Source organism: Panthera tigris, chromosome B3 (genome assembly GCF_018350195.1).
Source record: "Panthera tigris isolate Pti1 chromosome B3, P.tigris_Pti1_mat1.1, whole genome shotgun sequence".
NCBI classification, from domain to species: Eukaryota; Metazoa; Chordata; class Mammalia; order Carnivora; family Felidae; genus Panthera; species Panthera tigris.
This window is the reverse complement of record NC_056665.1, coordinates 49,089,212-49,105,348: the sequence shown is the minus strand read 5'-3', so window position 1 is coordinate 49,105,348 and position 16,137 is coordinate 49,089,212. Positions and strand designations below refer to the sequence as shown.

At 37.4% G+C, this 16,137-nt stretch overlaps 1 protein-coding gene across 5 annotated transcripts in view; it reads right to left on the bottom strand.

The window, feature by feature from the left end:
- RAB27A (RAB27A, member RAS oncogene family) overlaps positions 1-16,137 on the bottom strand; it is a 74,638-nt gene that overhangs the window by 32,425 nt on the left and 26,076 nt on the right. Inside the window, exon 3 of one of the 5 annotated variants that reach the window (XM_042988810.1) lies at positions 7,016-7,181. The exons of 3 other annotated variants lie outside the window; for them this stretch is intronic. The gene's annotated coding sequence lies outside the window, so the exon portion shown is untranslated. Of the gene's footprint in view, positions 1-7,015; positions 7,182-9,828; positions 11,935-16,137 lie in introns of those variants that run through there. One more of the 5 variants, XM_042988812.1, reaches the window with a different exon arrangement.

The window sequence follows — 16,137 nt, the reverse complement described above, 5'->3', positions numbered from 1 at the left end:
GCCAGGCTGAATCCCAAGTCTCCCACATGCCAGCTATTCAGACATCTCTTCACCCCATTCTGGACAGATCAGACTGTCTCTGAAGACCAAGAACAATCTCTGAAATTGCCCCTGATCAGCTCAAGACATATTTCTAGCACAAAGTATTTCTGACTGGTTCAGAGTCATTTGCTGAACTAGATCACTTAGATCTAGTTCACAACATAGATCACTTTCAAACTAATTCTGATCTTTTTTGGCTGGTTTAAAACATTTTCAACTCATTGTAAATTGATATGTCTATTGCAAAAGAGTTATGACCAGCTTAAAAACAGGTTCAAATCTGTATCAGACATTGCAATCCATTCTAATAAGCTCATACTTGTTCTAAAAAAATATGAATGCTTCATTCTAGTTCAGAATCAAAGAGTTGAGTTCAGAGTCCACCTTTTTACTGACCTAAAGCCACTTTGGCTAAAATTAGGTATATCTAGTGAACATTACTTGGGTCTGGTTTGAATGGCTCACACTGCTTCAAACTAGTTTTACCTAGCTCTGTAAGTTCTGACCTGGACAAGTATGTTCTGACTGGTTCACATTAGGTTTGATTGTTTCAGAGTGTATTTTACTGAATCAAGTTAGTGCTAATCAGTTAAATCTCTCCAACTAAAAGAGTCATACTTGCTCTAATTTTATCAAACTTCTTGTAAATTAGTTAATGTCATCTATAATATGTTTTTTATGGTCTTAGATGGATTAAAAACTGGCTCAAACTAGTCCAAGTTGATTTATCAGATGTTCAAACAGTTTAAGGCTAGAAATGTAAAATGATAAACAGAAGCACAAAAAGCAATGGTTTGGTGCTTTACACTTACACTGAACCAACAAACTTAAATTTTTACTTATAATTACCTCAATTGTATGTGTTGGAGAATAGAGAACAGGTTGGGAGAAAGGAGTACTGGCACACTGACAGAGAATACGATAAACAATAGGAAGAGGTGTGATGAGTGCCAGAGTCTTCCTTGGTTGAGAACTCACCCTTCATTTTATCTAAGGGACCTAGCAGCAAAACAGTGATCCATGATCCAACAATAAAATAGAGATTTCAAGTTGAGGAAAACCTTCATCAAATTTGGAGGCTATGTAAAGTGTGCCCTAAATTGGTCACAATGACTAGGCTAGTCTGGGTTAACAGAGACCAGAATTCTAAAAAGGAAGGAAGCTGCAAGGAAATAAAAGGACTCAGGAAAAGAGGCAGGCCTTCAAACTGGTAACAGATTTTTCAGGGTTTGGGCAGGGTATATTGATGGTAACAAGATTCTTCTCTGAGTTTGCAGTTATTTAGTTAAAGCCTAGAATTAATGGAACCATTCCATCTTTCAGCAGAAGATAATTCTAGTGCTTAGCAAACTACAAGCACAAACACACATGTGCTTATTACCACCAGATGAAGAAAACTTAACATTAAGTTTCAGCTGAAAACATACAGTGCAGAATTTTACATTTGGAACACCCCAACAACATTTTGTGCAAACTATTTGCAGTCAGTATTCCAAACTACCGATGCTTCAGAAGCCAGTTCATGAAAGCTCTTTCCAATTGAATTGCTCTTGCTAAAAATGGGTTGGAAGCCCACACACTAAGTATTTTATAATCTTTATCACAGCCCTAAAGGCAGGTGCTACATACTACACACACTTCTTCCCTCAGAAGGATCTCAGTGCCATTCTGTCATGGATGTCCCAATGAGAAGATGAGTAAGTGGGCCTTGGGCAGTCTATCTACATGCTAACATGGGCTCAATTCCAGCACATTGCTGAGAGATAGGAAAAAGTAGAGGTTAAGAGCATGGAATCTAGAACCAAACTACCTGGATGTGAGGTAAATGAGGTGGACTAGAGATAATTGTGTGAAAACCTTTCATTAGCATCTTCTAGCAACATCACAAATGCACCATCAACACATTTTAGATTTGATGAAGCAGTAAACCTATCTCAGAGGGTTATTGTGGGGACTGAGCTAATGTGTACATGAAGAGTTTAGAACAATGTCTGGCACCGAGTAAATCCTGTATTAGTATTAACTCCTATTAGCGTCATCATATCGCAATCTAGCTTCCAACAGTCAATATGCAGGCAATATTCCTTTCTTAGAACTGTAAGAAAGAACTATGTCCCTAAAAATTAATGAAAAAGAAAATAAGGATCTATGTATGAAGAACACTTGAACCCAAAAATTTCACTTCTTTAAACTCTAGATCTCCTTCAGGAAGTAGCATCTGAAATACCTCAAGGAAGTGTCTTCTAAAAAGTCAAGAATGACCCTAATTTGGGACTTGCAAAAGACTTTCTTACTCAGTTCACTTCTAACTCTCCTCCCTACACAAATATTTTTTCACAGGGCTCTCCACCCTCACTCATATCAGATTAACAATAGAAAGCAAGAAACACCCACTTCCTCAACATTCACTAAGTGGTGATAATTGCCTTCTGAGAGAAAGTCAATGGTCTTCTTCCTTATTTAAAAAAGAAAACATACTTTAATTGTTTTTCAGGGAATAAGATAGGAGAGTGGTTTTAGTTAAGAGCAAAGGAATTAGATCCATTTCTCTCCCTCTCTCCCTGCCCCCCACCACACACACAACCTTAGCCCAAATTCTCCATAAAGCTTCCTATTAAAGTCAATCATAGACTCCAACCTTAGGATCTCCTATCATTTGGCAGAATCATTCTAAAACTATTCCAGATAGGTCAGCCATTTCTTGAAAGCCAAATTTTCCCTCTATCACCCATATTTAGTACAGAAAGTAAAAAAAAAAAAAAAAAAAAAAAAAAAAAAAAAAAAGAGGGAAGGATAATATTAGTTGAATAATCACCATGTGCCACAAACAGTACTAGACATACATGATTTTATCAGGTCATCATCCTTAAAGAAAACTCAATGGTCTGTATAAGAGTTATAATACATAAAGAGTGATATTTTCTTAATATGAGGGGAAGTAGGCTTGGGTTCAGATTTTGACTCTTTGTGTGAGACTCCTTGCTCTTTAAACCTCCATTCTTCCAACCATAAAGTGGAGATAATAATGGCTATTAAGTGACATTATCTACAGAAAGCTTTTAGCATATTGCTTGGTCTGTGTTAAGAGTTCAATAATTGAAACTTGTCTTTAGCAATACTATTCCAAATAGTCTCATCAAGTTTTCAGCAAGGCATGTCATTTTACAATCTATTCTTATTTAACCCAGTACCTGAACCTTTAGAAAAATCATAGGAAACATTCAATTTAGGTACAATCACTTATGAGGTCTTCATCCATCACAAAATCTATCTTGGCATTCCAAACTAACACTAAGTTTTATCTATGTGATTTTTGGCAGTTTCAGAGCTGGAGTGTTCGTCAGTTGAATATTTTAATTTCCACAAGAGGAAACTGAACGAAGCTCAGAAAAGACAAGTGAATAATACAAAATCAACCAGCAGGTTAGATGTGGGACTGAGCTAGATCCCTAGTCTAAATTCTAGCACTGTATCCTTTTCTAACATATCATGATTTTTGTTCTCTCTGTATTCCTTTCCTTCCTTAAAAGCCAGGAACCTGTTACAGTGGCTTTGATTCAGGAACCAAAGTCTTCTGTGGTGCCAGCTCTTACAGAGATGAATTGCTTTATAACCAAGGCTTAGACTCAGAGAAGTTGGGATAAAAGGCCTGTACTTCTGCGTCTCTGTCACAAAGCCCTTCCTTCTGATTGGTTCCCCCAAGAAGAGAAGTCAGAAACTGAGGGCTTGTCTGCCTCTTATTGGTCATAGTAAATCCAAGCAATTAAGTATCTTGATACTTGTACCATCTCCTGTAAATCCTTTCTTTAGGTCTTTCTTCCTTGTGGTTTCAAAGTGGAAACAGCATAAAAATCATGAAGTTTTTCATTTCCTTACAAACTTGTTTGGTCTTGAGCTTAGTACTCTTCTCTCAAATCAAGATTATTTTCTGTAGTGCTGCCTTAAGTTCTCTGTAAGGATACTTCTGGCTCATTCACTCTCTCTTTCATTCATCAAATATTTATTGACTGCCTTTTCTGTGCTTGGTGCCTGAGCACAATGGAGAGCCAATACTCACCATGGAAATCTTACACTTTTAGACACATCCTAAGGTATATTCTTCTAATGACTATACCCACCTCTATGGTTTTTCAAAAAAGCCAATCCTCGTGAATATTTTAATCTTCCTTTCTAAACATAACACAATATGACATCAAAATTCATATCCCCATAGTACTTTTTCCCTGCCGATATGTGCACAAGCCACATGTGTGGCATGCATATAAAGATGCAAAACGAAGAAAAATGTGAATCTCAACAGAGAATAAAGAGAAAACTTAAAAAAAAAATACTTATTTTGAAAGAGGGGGGAGGGACGGAAAGAGGACAACAGAAAGAGAGAAAATCCCAGGCAGGCTCCACGCTCCGCATGGAGCCTGACACAGGGCTCCATCTCACAACCACAAGATCACAACCTGAGCCAGTATCAAGAGTTGGACGCTTAACTGACTGAGCCACCTAGGTGTGCCAATAAAGAGAAAACTTTTAAAAGAGAAACGAGGTGTATGTACAGAATTTTTACTGGAAAATATTTTGAACTTCTTAGGTTAATAAAATATTACAGTATTGCTATAGAGCTTATGGATTCCACTTGTCTTGCCCAAAGTGATTTCTATGTAGAAACTGGAGCATATGAATGTAACTATTTTTCTGATAAAGCATAAAACATCAGCATTTTGGGGAACTCTATCGCCTCATGTTCTGTCGTACATATTAATATCCCCTTATCCAAGCATTCATCTAGATAAAAATGTTCACGTACCAATGACTGGCATAGAACAATAAAGTCTATCAGTGTTTTTAAATTTTAATGTTAAAAATCAGGAGGCTTGTCTTATTTTGTTTTGTTTATGGAACCACTGTTGACCCATTCCTGGCATTCTGAAGCACAAACATAATAGAAACAGCAGAAAAAGGAAAGAGAAATCATACAGAGTGAGGCAGGGTAGAAAACGCATTTTAAGATGTACCAAGATATGAGTGGGGTCAACTTGTGTTTACCAAATAAGCCCTGGCTACAACGGTCTCAGACCATTGCAATTCCTACATCCTGGAATGAAACACATCCACTCTCACTACAGAAACAACATGTGTACTGCTCCATTTCCACAAGAGAAGACAGCCTCTGCCTTCCATGTACGTAGGCTTCCTCTTCTCAATTCCTTGTCTAAGTATGAGGAGATAGGTTTCTGCCCTCCTGAGTAGTAGCTGGTCTTGTTTGTGAAAAGATCTTGGGTAGAGAGAACTAAGTAGAAATCTAACAGCTTTGAAAAACAGAAGGAAATTGGAATCTAGCTCTTCCTTGACACTTTATTGAAGGATGAGTTTGATTTTATCTAAATTCAGAATATTATAAACTGCATTAGATATTCACCTATCACCTATGATTCATACATACATTCCTATCAATACAGTGTTTTGTAGAATATCATGGATCCATCCTTAACAGTAACGGGAGATGTCCCTGGCTAAAAATCTAAATTTGCATATCATTTGGCTTAATATTTATAGATGCACCTGCTACATAGGAATATTCCATTCTCCTCATTTAAACAAAGTGAAAAGACTGACTTATAGCAGATGGTACTATTCCGGCATAGCAAGTTATCCAAAGAAAAAATAAAGTGATCTGCAAATACCATGAGATTAAATACACATTTCCAAAAACTTGCAGGACATCCAAACATTTCCTCATTTGTAAAATCTTCCTCTAGATATTTGCAAATTCTTTATGAGTATTAAAGAGAAGTATTAGGGTAAATAAAGAATAAACAGTCTCAATCCAGGCGTTGACCCATTTCTGAAATGTTACCATCATTTCAGTATGTGAGCAACATAACCCAGTAAACAAATACAAGCAACTACACATTAGGAAAGAAGGGGACATTGGAATGATTCTTGAAAGTGGAGAGTGTTCTTCTGGAAGACCATTGTGGAATGATTCAAATGAAATTCTGGCTTTTTTTTTTTTTTTTTAATTTATGGAGACCATTGATTCATTTACTTAAAAGAGTTTATTGCTTGAATCTCTTTTAGGATCAAAATATGAGTGTTTGTAGGAATTTATGGAAAGTAAACACTGGGTGTTATATTACTTATGGTTGTGATAAGTAATTCTTGTTTTATAGAGATACAAGGTAACAAGGAAAGGGCACACTGTAGAATAGGTCGTTTGTAAAATATAGGCCATACTATGGCAATAGGAGTGGCTGTTTGGTTTGCTGAGTAATATCTCAAACAATGTGAAAGCAGCCCCATAATGGACACAACCATATGTCACTGCAATGTCCAACCCATGGCTAAATGTGCTTCTTAATGACACCATGAAGCTGGAAATTAAGACTCTGAGAGAAGTGAAAAATCTGTAAAGTCTACTCCGACACAGAGGCTGCTTTTTAAAAGCACATAGAAGATGATGTTAACAAACACTGGAGTCAGGGTCTCCTATATTCCAACAACAGGATGCCACCACCTACCTGTGTAAAATAAGTAGCAAAATGCCTAATAGCTATCAGTAGGTCACAGCTCTCGTATGATTACAACAGATTAAAGCTTGAACAATGATCTTACAACTTTAAGCCTGGTACTTTTCCCACAATACCTTAAGAATGACACTGAAAACTTTATAAAACTCTCCAAGAATGGAGTGAAAATGTTTTCCAAAAATAGAAAAGGAGGAGTGACTTCAGCTACTTGGAAGGTGGGCTATCTGCAAGTCAACTGGCTGACAGAAGGAATTCTGCTGTCGCAGGCTAAATGATGGCATTTGGCTGTGTCGGAGTGCCACCAAATTCTGGGCTTGGACTCAGAGGCAGAAATACTACGAATGACAGTACTGCTACCCCAGCCAGGACTGCAAGGATAAAAAAATCACGTAGACTTGCAGGAGTTGATATTGGAATATGCATTTCCAAGGTCACAAAACACACAATACCTTTACATTTTTCACCTAGAAATGGAGTCAGTGGTGCTTCTCCCAATACTTGTCCTCCCAGAACATGGGACATGTGTGGTGAGGCCTTTGACCAGCACAGCCTGGCTCTCTCGCCTCTCACCTGCTTCAAGTTTTTCGTGTACTGCAACACAGCAAAGGTGTTAATCTGTCAGGAGAAACACGCCAAATCAAGGAGCAAACAACTTTAATTTGTGAAGTAGCAATGATGCTTCTTTCATTCCAAGAAAAACATTAGGATAGAAAAAATTTAGGAATTAGAAGAAGGAAGACCTGTTGAGGATCACTGTCCAAATAATAAAAACAATTAGATAAATATCCCTGAGTTGACAATAACTGGGGAAGTGAAGAGCTCCATTATCATTGCCTTTTTTTAAAAAATGAGAATGTGAGCACTCTGTATTATTCACCGTGTAGGTAAAGTGTGTCCAGAATAAATACCACTCTGCCCTTCCAGATCCAGCCAATTACACACTAGGATATTATTTTCAATGTTGTTTATAAGGGTGATTTTTACAGTATAGTGAAAACATTTCACTGATTTCTTAAAGGACAGGGACCATACTTTAACTTTTCTGTGATGACCTACATACTTGCAGGAACTGTGAATGTTGGGAGCTCCCATCCCACATGCCCTACTCCAAAGGCTAAACTGAACCCTTGGTTTGGCACACAGATGCTTACAATGGTTACTAAGATGTTCCAGATATGGTTCCACTTATCCTTTGTCCTACCTACCCCACATCCTCATCCCTGCTGACCACATCAGAGCTTGGTTGTTCTCAGCCCCCAGGAATATGCTCTTTGGGTACATGGTGGCTTATTAACACACACAGGATTCCATCACTTCATAACTGGTTTTCTTTTCCACAGTCTAACATCCACCCTCAACCACCCCCCATGTTGGGTTCTAACAGCCCTGTTTCTAATAATTACCCCTGTGCCGTGACCTCTCTACTCTCTTTTCCCCTTTCTGGCTTTCCTGTCTCTCATTTTCAGGTACTTTTCCCCAACACCAATTTGTGTGTGCAAAAACTGACCTTACACCAACAATGCCAGTCAACGAATGCACATTTCCTTATAACACAGTGAGTTGCCATGTTAACTTCAAGGTATTGGACCCTCTCAGTAAGCTCAAGTGCTGCTGTGTCTTCAAGGACTTCTACTTTTGCAATAAGGAAAAGAGATTTGCCCCATCTATTCCTGGGAATAGAGCCATTTCAGGAACATAAATTCTTCTCAGTACTGCGCTAGTTTTGGTTTTCCCATAATGTTAATGAACAGGCAACATACTGATACAAGTCCATCCTGAGTTTAAACAGCTGTAAATATTCCTACCATATACCAACTTTCTTCTTTTAAAAAACGCTGCTCCGTTAAGGAAACTATCAACAAAATAAAAAGCCAACATATTAAATGGGAAAAAACTTTTGCAAATCATATACCTGTTAAGGGATTAATATGCAAAATATATAAAGAAGTCCTACAACAAAACACCAAAAAACAAAACAAAACAAATAATCCGATTTAAAAATGAGCCAAGGACCTGAATAGACATTTGCCAAAGAAGACATTGAGATGACCACCAAGTACATGAAAAGATGTCCATCGTCACTAATCATCAAAGAAAATGCTAATCAAAACCACAATGAGATATCACCTCATACCTCTTAGAATGATTATTATCAAAAAGTTAAGACATAGCAAGTGTTGATGAGGATAGGAAGAAAAGGAAGCCCTTGTACACTGTTCGTGGGAATGTAAATTGGTGCAACCACTGAGCAAAACGGTATACAGCGTCCTCAAAAATTAAAAATAAATCATATGACCCCATAATTCCACTTCTGGTATTTGTCAAAAGAAAATAAAAACACAAAATCAAAAATATATATGCACCCCATGTTCACTGCAGCATTGTTTACAACATTTAAGATAGTGAAACAACATAAATATCCGTCAAAAAATAAATGATAAAGAAAATGATATCGATACACACACACACACACACAAATATAACACACACACAAAGGAATACTACTCAGCTATAAAAAAGGAAATCTTGCCATTTGTGACAAGATGAATGTACTTTGAGGATATTATACTAAGTGAAATAAGTCAGACAGAGAAAGACAAATACTGCATGATGTCAGTTATATGTGGGGGAAAAAAAACACCCCAAGCTCATGAATATAGATCAGTGACTGCCAGAGGCAGGGAGTGGAGGAGGGCAAAATGGGTGAAGGAAGTCAAAAGATACAAATGTCTAGTTATGAAATAAATAAGTTATGAGGATGTAACATACAGCATGGCAAATACAGTCAATAACATTGTACTGCATATTTGAAACTTGCTAAGAGAATAAATCTTAAAAGTTCTCATCACACAAAATTCTATCACCATATATGACAGGTGGTAATAAGACATACCATGGTTATCATTTTGCAACATATGCAAAAATTGAAAAGTTACGCTGTATACCTGAAACTAATACAATGAATGTCAATTATACCTCAATTTTAAAGATTTTTTAAATAAAAAATTATAAAAAGAATATTGAAATAGGCTCAGAAAATCAAGCTATTTCCTGATGGTTTAGCACAACTCAAACAATGACACGAGGATTCTCAGCCTTGCCCATTGGGTGTCAGTAAGTTACAGACAGCTGGTTATAGGTCTTTTGGGTCCTTCTCAAGTCTACTTTCTACAGTAATATATTTAGAACATGTGTTCAATTGTTCCCTAAAAAGTATCATATTCTTTAATAGCTGAATCAAAAGGAAAGAAAAGAAACTCACCCAATTGACAAGGTCTAATCGGATATACTTCTTATGGATTCTCAGGAAGTCTTTCCTTGTTCCACCCATTCAGTATGCAGTCTTGGAAAGGACTGTTTGCATTTCTGTCAGCAGCTGTTTATAGAATGGGGTGTGCCTTGGATTTACTTATGCAAAAGGACCGAGAAACTACAATGTACTTGCAACCATCCAGCCAATTTCTAAATTAACCTGTCTCATCACAGTTGGCTGTTTAGCTACTGCTGTTGATTTCTAATTTTATTGCATCTTGGGTCAGCAAAATTGTTCTGCATAATATCAAATTTTGAGGGATTTCTTAAGTTTTATGAATGTTCCATGACGGTTTGAAAATGATCTATATACCCTGTTAGTTGTATGCTAGTTATGTTTTTCAATCTGATATTACCTTTATTTACATTTTACTACTTTATCTGTTTCTGAGAAAGGTGTGTGAAGAAACTGGATTTTTCTTATGAAATAAGTACAAGATAATATCTTAAAGAAGATGAATATAAAGCATCATACAAGAACAAGGCATTGAAGTCCTTATTCATGAGGCATTCAATCTGTGGCCTTTGTGTTATGTAGAACACTGAGATCCATGGAGGTACTTTAAGAGTTCTGTAAATTTTTATTCAAAGGTCTGTTTTACCTTTATCATTATTTTTTTGATTTGGAATAAAAACTCGTATAGTCACACAAGTTATATAGCAGATTTAGAGACATCCAAATTATTCATTTATACTGCTTGCCTAAGTTATTTGCTTCTGTCTTTAGAGCATATATGTTACTTGAAATATCTATAAATGTGTTATTAATGGAGAAGGCTGTAATTTGCACTACGCTTTTCTCTCCTTTTTCTTTCTCTTTTTTTAAAATTCAGAGTAGATCCCTGGGTCCACTCTTGTGAAATTATTTAAAGAGGCATATGTGAGCCACTCTCCGTACATGACAGCAAGGCTGAGGCACATCTGTTTAGCATGTTTGCTTCCATCCCATTACAACAGTCAATTGAGCAATAAAGAATGAACACAATATGTTGCATCAAAACATTTGATTACAGATCACTGTAGAGATGATTTTATGTTTGGAGAGCTTCTTGTTTGACTTCTATAAATATGATTGAGCTATTCTAAGTTTGGGTTACTTCTTGCCTATTGCAGATTAGTATCTTCACAACCTGTTGGATACTCCTGCACAGGGTCTCAGAAAACCTACATCAGGTCATTGCAGTAAACCTTTCACTACCTCAGAAAATTGCTTTGGTCCAGCCAGTTGCAAACTGTCTTTAGCAAGTTTCTTCAAATGAAATCTTACATGGCACTCCATTATACAAAACCAATGAAAGTGGAACCATTCTAATAAGATGAACATGATACCTGACCTCCAAAGCCTGTGGCCCCCACAAGGACTATCAAGAGCCCTTTGCACACATTTGGAAACCAGTGAGGAAAGCTCTACCTTGCACCCAACTGAATCATCTCATTTGCCTTTGTACACAAACACTTCCTGTCTGCCTAAACACCTTAGATCGACAACACATTTTTGTAAGGCCTGCTAGGCTTTTCTACTGAACATCTCCTTAAGATGCCACCTCTCAAATCTCCCCCACTTACCACATTCTTAGGACTCCTCTCACCTGGGAGGGAAAACCTAAAATATACTGGGTGTCACTGATGAGAACTCCAAGTAGGGGTACCTAAAGCTTGAGAGAATTAAGGTAAGCCGGTAAGATAGAGTCTTGGAGACAATGATCATTGGGTCACTTACAGGAAATGAAGGTCTATGGGTCTAAGTCTAAATAGTCCTGGAAAAATCCACACCAAACTGGCCAAAAGTGAACAAAAAGGCAGCACCCGTCACACCCCACCTTGGGACAGGTACCAGTGTCCTTGAAAATGAGAATTGTTAGATGGATGTTTATAACCAGCTACCTTGGTGATCCCTTGCTAATGGGACTAATTGGACGCACTGAGGCCATCAGAAAATATATCCAGATTAGTCTCAACAGACTCAAGAAGCTATGCTTGGGGTGGAACCCTAAAAAGTCAACATATGTTTAGAGGAACATAATGAAACAATGAAATGGCAAACTTAAAATAACTGATCATGTATTATTTTGTGCTATATCCAAAGCCACTTTATACTAAACTATAACCAGAGTAGCATAAAAAGGCACAAAGTTTATTTTTAATAGTGATAGAGAAAAACTGAAAATTCTCTCTAACTTTATTTTTTTTCTATTAATTCAGGAAAAATTGCTAGTATTATATTTTATCCACAAAATGCTTTGTTCCAGCTAATGGCTATGTCATGAAAACGTTGCTACTTTAAACTATTCAAAAGTTCCAGGGAAGGAAAAAGGAGTGGTGGGAAAATGGGAAAAGAACAACTTCTTATGCTCCCTGAGCACACAGGCTCATGTGTAGGTGGCACAGAACCAATTCAAGACACAAGGGGCTAAATACAAATGGAGGTTCCCAGACAGGTGGTCAAGGTCACATCAAAGTCAAACACCAACAAAGTAAGAAACAGATCAAAAAGGAGAGAAGTGGTTTATGGATTTGTGGAAGAGTGTCCCAGGAATTCAGGAGAACATGTAGTCCTAGAGACTGGAGAGACATTTTAGCTAATTACAGACAGTAGGGACAACACCTAGAAAAGGCCTTCAGTAGTTGCTGTTTTATCAAAAACCTGCGAGATTACCTTCTAAGTCAGGGCAATTTTTTTCCATCTGGTTACTCTCTCCTGTTAGCCCATCCAATTTCAAAGGCTCCCTAATTGTTCCAACCAGATTCCTTCACTAAGTTTCCTCTTCCTACCTTGGGCATATGGAAGGCCAAGCATCCAGATTACCATTTGGTTCCCCAAAGCCATACCTGTCTTTGTCATCAGCCAAGCCTAAGGGCACTATGGGAACCAAGTCTCTGTTCTCTCACTAATATTTTAAGGCAGGAGTCTAAATATATAGGGGCTAAAGTGAGTAGGCACGATGGTCACTCAGAAAAAAATCTAGAAGACCTTGTTTAAAAAGGAATGGATAAAAAAAACTCAATATAAATTTACTAACACAAAATAAAAATGTTGACTGTGAATCAGCAAGAGAACAAGTCAATAGGGTAAAGAGAATTATAGACAAGAGGAGCATAAAGCACATGACAAAATACCATGAGAATGTAAGTATCCATGAATTTTTAAGAAATTGATAAGCAACAACTTTAGAAATTTTTTTGAGTGCTTGGAGGACATTAAAGAAACAAGTGATATTAAAATTTTTAATGATGATGAAATGAGATTCTACATATATGAGAGGTAACTGTAAAGTAGTAAGAAAAAGTTTTTATAAGCCACCATGACAATCTCACAATTCCATAATCATATTTTAATAAGTCAACTTTTTAAATATAAAGTTAACTTCCACATACCCACAAGTTTGACTGTAAAAGTTTTTAAGTTGAATGTTTAGACCTCAGGAATTATGCTTCCATTAAAAAAAAAAAAAAGACAAAAAACAGTGTTACCAATGGTATCCCTTTTTTTTTTTTTTTTAGTTTATTTTGAGAGAAAGAAAGAGGGAAGGAGGGAGGAAGGGAAGCAAAGAGAGAGGAGCCTGAACTTGCAGCTCCAACTCACAAACCATGAGATCATGACCTGAACTGAAATCAAGACTTGGACACTTAACTGACTAAGCCACCCAGGTGCCCCTGGTATCCTTTTTAAATTAGAACTTTCCCATATACATTTGCACATCACATAAAAATACAATTGCTGTATAGGTATCAAGCATTGAAAATAAACTAAAACTTCTAACAGTAAACCCCAATGATATTAATCAATTTTTAATGAGAAATTACCTTAAAAATTCATATATGAATGTCACAGAAAAGGTTTTACATACTTACATTTCAGAGTCTACTGCGTATAAATTACAATTTCTGATTTGAAATAATTTCCCTTAATTGCTGGCATCTCTGAGTAGTTGACATACACATTCCTTCAGCTCCTATTAAGTAATTCTACACTGTGGACATTTTGACACAGGAAGGAACAGATGTTAAAGTTCTATTACTACTAATCTAAAATGATTTAATTTTATGTTCCCTTAAGAGACAGAAGCTCATAAAAGAACATGTGTAGGCTTCTACCATCAGGACATTGGACATCTTTCATATACATTCTAGCAGAAGAGGTTTTACATTTTATTCAGATGCAAAATGCTACAGAACTCAGGAGATGCAGTGTGATTTCCAAACCAAAATGTGGGGCATGTGATGTTAGTGCATTTTTGTGATCCTTTTGAGAAAAATTAATATAGTTTAGAAATATAGTTAGGTTGTCCAAGTAGTGGAATTTCTGAACCATCTCACTAATCTATGGGGCAAATGCACAAGAATATGTGAAATGAGAAAGTCCCAGAGATATCCATGGATTTAGTCATCACAACACATCTCTATGCACAGATGATGTTTGATTATTTGAGCTCGCTTCTCTTCTGACACCAGGGCTCAGGGGTGAGGCCCTACTGATTGCCATAGAAGGGAAAACGGAAGGAAAGTTGTTTTAAAGGAAACATGCTTACCTATATATCCCTTTTCTCACAGCCTCAGGTAGTAAAGGAATGATCACAAACCAAGCCAAATGCTTCTCTACCCACTCCACTCTCACCCTGGAAACCTGTCTTCATAACCCACATCCTACTCTGGATATTTCTTTAACCAACATTTTCTCAATTTGTATGAGTGCTCTATCTGCTTAATTTGTATGGGTATTATGCTACTTCTAAGTACTTCTCTCCTTTCTCATGAAAGTGTCTAAAGTCTTCAGCAAAATTGCACAATTCCTGAGGATGGTCTTGTGTATTGCTGGTCTACCACCCCTCATCACCAGACTGACAACAGGCCAGCTGTCGCCCAACTGCTAATTATGTCTACCATCTGGCTTTCTCTAACAGCCTCTTCCTTCCTCTGGTTCCCTCTGTTCATTGCTGATTTCATTCAGGGGTGACTCAAAAAGGGTCTTGGAACTCCAGTGAAAGCTGGTCTTTTTTGGTAAATTAAGTTGTATTTGTTTTCAACTTAACCATACCTAACTTCTATGTTGCCCAGTACTGTGCTAGCAACTATGAATGGCATGAAAGAAATATGTGACCCAGCCACTCCCCTCAAGAAGTTGGTATTGGAGTGAGGAAATAAAATGAATTCATTTTCAACACAGGAAAAATAAGATTATCAGGAAGCAAAGTGTCTAGTATGCCACATAGACCACCCAGCACAGGACATCAAAAGTGCAAAGGGCATAAAGTCAGAAGACCTGAACTCTGTTACATACTTCCTTGCTGTATGACCTATGGCAAGTCACATAACCTCTCCGAGACTGTTTCCTCAATATGGGAATATTTATCTAGCAAGATTATTGTTGGTATTAAAGGATACATTACATGAATGTATTTTATAAACTATAAACTTCTAGGTACAGTAAGATGGTGGTTTACAAGACAAGTAGACTCTGGGAGGTCAGAAAAGGTGGGGAAACTATCTGGCCAAGGCTTCAAGCAGGAACCAGGGCCTGAGCTGAATACCTTCCAAGCCAAGAAGGATTTAGTGAGGTGGTCAGGAATAGGGAAGACCGTATGTGTGGTACAAGGGCATGGTCTGACTTCAATTTAACAAGTATTGAGAAGCCCTGTTAAATACTGAAAAGGCTACAAATAAGACTAAGAAATAATTCTTCACCTAAAAATTTAGTCAGAGAGACAGAAGACAAGTAATTATGAATTCAAAGGAATGCTTAAGAGATAATGTGTCAAGTTGAAGAGGGCTGAACGACTAACCTGTCAGTGGATGGGTTTCTAGTTCTGGCTCTGCTACTATCTCTAATACTATCTACTACCATCCCTCTCTAGGCCTTGTTTCCTCAAATATCAAATAAGGTTTCAACTCCATGGTCTCTGAGAAAACATTCTATTCTCTGATTCTAGGTTCAGAGTCCAGGGTTTCGCCATGACAAATGAGAAAGATAAGTGGACTCATGGTAGCAGCTGTCCCTTGTATCACTTCTCACTCTTTAAAGATGAGAGCCTAGATAGAGGCACCAGCAGTGCCTCCCACCAGCAGTGGGAATGAGATGGAAGGAGCCCAAGAGACATTAATTTAAAAATATAATGCAGCACCACAGTGGGTTGAAGAGAAAGCAGCAGACAAAGCACTCCAAAGAATCACAGTGGGTGAAGTAGTGTTGCAGACAGAAAGAGGCCATTGAAATGGGGGAAGGGAAAAAGTTGGAGTGGACATAAGGTTTCTGTGGTGGGGA